The 6,000-nt window shown below is 41.4% G+C and overlaps 1 protein-coding gene across 2 annotated transcripts in view; it reads right to left on the bottom strand.

The window, feature by feature from the left end:
* The window catches only part of Gtf2a1l (general transcription factor IIA subunit 1 like), a 52,251-nt gene that overhangs the window by 19,598 nt on the left and 26,653 nt on the right, over window positions 1-6,000 (bottom strand). The window lies entirely within an intron of this gene.

Here is a 6,000-nt window from a genome sequence, read left to right as displayed (position 1 = left end):
AGGAAGGGACTGTCACACCTCAGACACAGCACAGGACAGGAAGGGACGTCAGTAGTATTTGACAAAATACTGACCTTAACACTACGATCGACAGGACTTAGACAGATTCTTCTTCTAATTCATTCTGTTAGCTATCGACACCAGGAACAAACACAGCTTGGAGGAGGAAAAGGTTTATTTGGCTTACACTGCCAAGTCACAGTCTATCACTGAGGGAATTCAGGGCAGGAGCCCAAACAGGGGCAGAGAAAGGAACCACGGAGGAATGCTGTTTACTGGTTCACTTCCCCTGGCTTGCTCAGCTACCTTCCTTACAGAGCTCAGGCCTACATGCCTAGGGATGGCACTACCCACAATGGACCAGGCCTACCTATATCAATCAACTAGCAGTAAGAAACTGCCCCAGACACAACCCTACAGGTCAATGGAGGCGATTCCTCAAATGTGGCCCCCTCTTCCAAGATTACTCTATTTTGTGTCAAGTGGACAATAAACACAGAGACACAAACGAATTCTCTATCCAACAAAAGCAGAACACATCTTTCTCAGGCCATAATAACAATCTCTAAGATTAAGCATTTTAGAATGCAGAACAAATTCAGAAAGAAAAAAAATCATACTAAGCATCTTTTACGATCATGGTACTAGAAATAATCATGAGCAAAGTTACAAAAATAAATAATTTAAAATAAAATAAAATAAATAATAAAATAAAATAAATAACAAATAGAAATCCACAACTAGAAAATCTAAAACATGTGGCAATTAAACATCAATCTTCAAAGCCAATGGATTAAAAATGAAATTATAAGATCTTAAAATAAACAACAACAACAAAAAAAAAAACAGCCTAGTATGGAACGCATACCTGTAAGCTCTGCACACAAGAAGGAGGCTGAGGCAGGAAGATTATCGGTTCAATGCCAGCCTGAGCTCTCAATAAATAAATAACAAAATCTGAAAAGGAATGAAAGACGTGTAATAATACACTTTCAAAAATGTACAGGAACTAGAAGGGAAATTTACAGTTGTAAATGCTTCCATTTAAAGGCTAATCTCATATTAATAACCTAATCTAATATATTATAAAACTAGGGGTAAGGGGAGAAAAATCAAAAATTATCAGAAGTAAGTAATAATGAACAGAGATAAAACAGAAAATAGAAAAATAACAAATAAAAATCAATAAAATCAAAAGTTGGTTTTTCAGAAAGATTGATGAAATAGGAAACTATCTAGACTGAAGAAGTAAAGAGGAAGACATCTGCCTGCAATCACAGGTAAAACAGGGGACATCACTACTGACGTTACAGACATAAGCAGCTGCCAGACACTGCTATCAAAACTTATCCACCAACATAGTGAAGAGTCAAGTGGAACTGGAGAGAAGGCTCAGCAGCTAAAAGTATGTGCTGTTCTTTTCTGTTCCCAGTGCCCGTGCTGGGAACCCATAACTCCAACTCCAAGAGACGTGACGCCCTCTTCTGGCCTCCACAGGTACCTGCGGTCATGTGCACAGACAATCACATACACATACAGAATACTGCAAATAAATCTTTAAAGAAGGTGGAAAAGTAGATGAAGTAGACAAGCCCCTGGACACCCAGACCCTACCCAGACAGAAACATGAGGAAACAGATACTCTGAGCAGACTGTGGTTATCAGTTCCTTCCTTGTATATAAATCAATACAACTCAAAAGAAATCCCAGAAGCTGGGTTTCCATTTTGTTATTATTGTTGTTGTTGTTCACTTGGTTTTTGGTTAACAAGATCATCATACTTATATGGAAATACAGAGGAATTAGAAGATCCAAAATGGTTTTAAAAAAGAATGAATGTGAAGATTCCTTCTTTGCTATCCAGCGTACTTTAAACCCACTACAATAAAGACAATGCTGTACTAGCAAGAAGCAAACAGACATGGGTTAAGTAGGGAAGAGAGTCCCCAGAACGAAGACAACACAGGACAATTATCGCTGAAAATGAACTGCTCCAGCATGCTTTACACAGGGCTTTTTAGATACTTCCACTCATAGCCCCCTCATGACAGACCAATGTTTATTCAACCCCCACTATACAGATTCCAAAACTAGGAATCAACCCGAATGCCCAACTTGTAAACCAGGATACATTCATACAGTGGATTCACTGCTGCATGCCACAGTATGCAGTAATCTCAGGCATGCTAATAAACCTGCTGTGACAGTTTATATGTCTTCAGCCCAGGAGTGACACTATTAGAAGGTGTGGCCCTGTTGGAGTAGGTGTGTCACCATAGGTGTGGGCCTATGCTGCCTGTAAGCAAGTCTCCCACTAACAGCCTTCAGATGAAGATGTAGAACTCTTACTCCTCCTACACCATTCCTGCCTGGATGCTGCCCTGCTCCCACCTTGATGATAATGGACTGAACCTCTGAACCTATAAGCCAGCCTCAATTAAATGTTGATCTTTATAAGACTTGCCTTGGTCACGGTGTCTGTTCACAGCAGTAAAATCCTGACTAAGACACCTGCATACTGCACAACTGCAGCTGACTGATATTTGGGAAAGGCAACTCAATCCTGAAAGAGCACAGATCTAGTGGAGGACTTTAGGGACTGGCTGCAGATGCAAAAAGGGAGGCCTGGGCATAACAAAACGATCCCTCACACACTTGCCCTGGCTCTGTATACCTGTCTATGTTTTCCAGAGGTCACACTGTACACCTAAAAACTGTGCAAAGGTGAATCTTATTATGTTTAGATTATATCTCATTAATTCCAACTTTTAAAAAGGAAGTTACTAAGTCAGTCCTAATCCTGAATCACATGTCAAATAAGGCTTTTCCTTTTAACAGCACCAAGACAACCTTAAGTTACAAATATCTTTTGTGCAAAATGAAGCAAAGCCCTCCAGGACTTTGTCAACTGAGAATAAGCTGGTTAAGTAATATGACAAACCCCAGGACTCTGCTGAGGAGCTGGCTCAGTGTGTAGGGGCACTTGCTGCTAAAGCAAGAGGATCTGAGTCCATCCGTCAGCGCCTTCTCAAGCCATGGCTGCCCAAGCTGAAGGGAGGCCTAGTTCACTGGTTAGCCAGCTAGCTGAAAAACAGGAAGCTTAAGAGTTCAGTGAGACCCTATTTCGAGGGACAATCGATGGAACAGGACACAGATGTCCTCCCTTCTGGCCTTCCCATGGTTGTCTGCATCATCCATACCACCCTCCTCCCCCCACTCTCCTTCACTTTCCCCCCTTCCTCTCTTTCCCTCCCTCCCTGTCTTCTCTCCAGGACAGTTCCAATTGAATTAAAATAAGATCCTGTTTTTGCTAAACTAGGGAAGTTCTTTTTACTCTGAGGGAGAAGGAATATTACAAACTCAAATTTATTACCAATAACCTCAACAATCTGATTTTCTTTCTTATATTATTTTTTTCATTTCTAACTTCTGTGTTTAGAAACAAACATTGGAAAGTTCAGACAGCTGCTGGCTCTGATGTCTTCCTGGTTAGACAACCAAAATAGCTAATAATGTTCAACTGCATTTATAATGAACGCTGAAAGACAACACATAAGAAGACTCAAGTATTTCACACAGCCAAACACCCACTAGTAAATCCTTCAAATGAAATGTCATGAAGGGGCTTTCCTTCCCTCCCCAAAAGAGCAAACATCTATCTAGAGATTAAGCATTGGCCTCAGTAACGTTCTTTAGAAAGCTGGAAAAATCCAGAATTTAATACTTTGTCCACATTTTTTGATACACGTGTTGGAAAAAAATAATTCAAAACCTTGGTTTGAAAGCCTTTGAGCTTTGTGTCAGCCGACAAGACTTCTGAAATTACTGCCTTTATCTTAGCAGCAGTGCAGGCCACATGCTGAAACCCACATCATGGGCTCTCTCCTCAAACAGAGAAACTCGTGCTGTGGAGAGAATACCTCAGAGGCTCCACTGACACGCAGGGTCTCAAACTCCGCCAAACACCAGCCCTACATTGTTACAAAGACGTCAGTTTCTAGCTTGAAAATAAAAAGGCTCACAGCATAGAAAATGTTTAATGATGTCAATGTGTGAATGGAAATTAAAATCAGATGCCAGCTGCCCTCCGAAGCAACTGGTATTTTTACCCCGTTGAATGTTAAAGGAATGTCAGTATCTGTTCTTCCATGAATCCTATGTGAATGTGGAAAATGTCAGCAGTTCTGTTGCAGACAACATAGTGAAGCTGCTTCGGCCTTCCTTCTCTAGAGCAAACATTGAGCACAATGACCAAGATCCACTCCACTGAGGTGTCTAAAGTGGGCTTTTTTTTGGGGGGGGGGAGGGATTTCAGCTAGGTAATACAATAAGCAAATAAAACAGGATTCCTTAAGCTTCGCCAAATCAAGCTTCCAACCATTACGACTTAAGAATAACTCTGTTATTTCAGTGGGTGGTAAGACAGGGTAATAACAGAAAGCACAAAAAACTTAAATTATAACTCAATACTCACCCCTTAATGTACAACTAAATTATGTACAATCCAGTTGTTCAGTGGCAAGATGAAATCTCTCTTATCTGTCACAATATGGCTACACTGGCTACACATTAACAGGCTATTACAGTAACACCCCAGGCCATGCAACTCTTATCACCTGTGCTGCTCAGACTTCCTGTCACTGTGACAAATCCCTGAGAGAAACACTTTTGGAGAGATTTACTTGACCTCATGGTTTCAGAGCTTTGGAGTTCACTGGTTTGGGCCTCGGGTGAACTAAACCATCATGATAATGGGAATACGCTGTGAACAAGGCTGCTCACCTCGGCTGCCAGGAAGCTGAGAACATGTGCTCATGCTACTGGGCTGCCTCCTCCTCCTTCTCCCTTTATTCCGCCTGGGCTCCAGGACTGTGGGTATTTCCAGCAGATGCAGGGCACATCTTTTTCCCTGCAAACATTCTCAAAGGAAGGTGCTATAGCTCATCTTTCAAGGTCACCAGCAGATGACATAAAGGACACGTCTCTGGAAGCCAGGCGGTGAGGGAGCAACAGATGATGCACTGTGCATTCGGTGCTGACCACTTCCAGTTCTGCTGACTAACCCCACTGCTGCCACAACTCTACACCATACAGTACAACCACAAAGCAGAGCAAAATTTAAGGCTTATACTTGTCCCGAGGCTATGTCCACTATCCCTGTCTTCTCTGTCACTCTCAAAGTTCTAAGTGTAGACTCCGCCCAGGTTAGAAGCTACACCTGAATTTCAGAAAGAGATATTCCACTGCTTGCTCGTAAGTAGTCAAGCTAGACTTTAAACCTACCATGCTTCAAATTGACCCTTAAACTATCTTTGATTAACATCCCATAACTAAGCTACTTTCTCCAATCAGAAAAAATAAAATACATGACAACTAATAGATAAGACTTCATCCTTGAGCACCGAACCTTAAACATGTGCACATTATATAAAACCCAGGGGGATGTCTCCAGAATACTAGAGGAAGAAAGCAGAGCTCAGTTACTTCTACCTCAAAACCAAATATCACATAATTTCTTAGTTTTGCCTGTATTTAGTTCCTAAGTTGTATGCATTATGTGGAAAATGGGAGAAAAATACCAAAACCCCACATTTTACTCTTAATTCTTTATACCAAAACTCAATGCCTGGAACAAGGTTCATAAACATCTGAAATAGTCACAAACGGAAAGCCTTGTTTCTCAAGGCTATTGGCCGTTTAAACTTTCATCAGAGTTTATAACATACTCTAGATGCAGTCCATCATTGTACCCATCTTCCTCTTAGCTTGGAAGTATTAGAAGACAGGACTGCAGCTCAGAGCCTGCCTAGCATCTACCAGGCCTGGGAGTGATCTAAGCAACACAAAGAGAGAAGAAAGGGGAAGGGAGGGAGAAAGAAAGGAGAGGTGGAGAAAAGAGGAAAGAAAGAAAATGGGGAAAGGGGGAGGAGAAGATAAGGCAGGAAAGGGTGCAGGAAAGGAGAAAATACTTAAACATTCTGAAGATAAACTGCTCAGGTG

Source organism: Grammomys surdaster, unplaced genomic scaffold (assembly GCF_004785775.1).
Source record: "Grammomys surdaster isolate TR1022 unplaced genomic scaffold, NIH_TR_1.0 149, whole genome shotgun sequence".
Taxonomy (NCBI): domain Eukaryota; kingdom Metazoa; phylum Chordata; class Mammalia; order Rodentia; family Muridae; genus Grammomys; species Grammomys surdaster.
The sequence above is the reverse complement of the archived record's forward strand: the minus strand, read 5'-3'. Positions and strand labels throughout refer to the sequence as shown.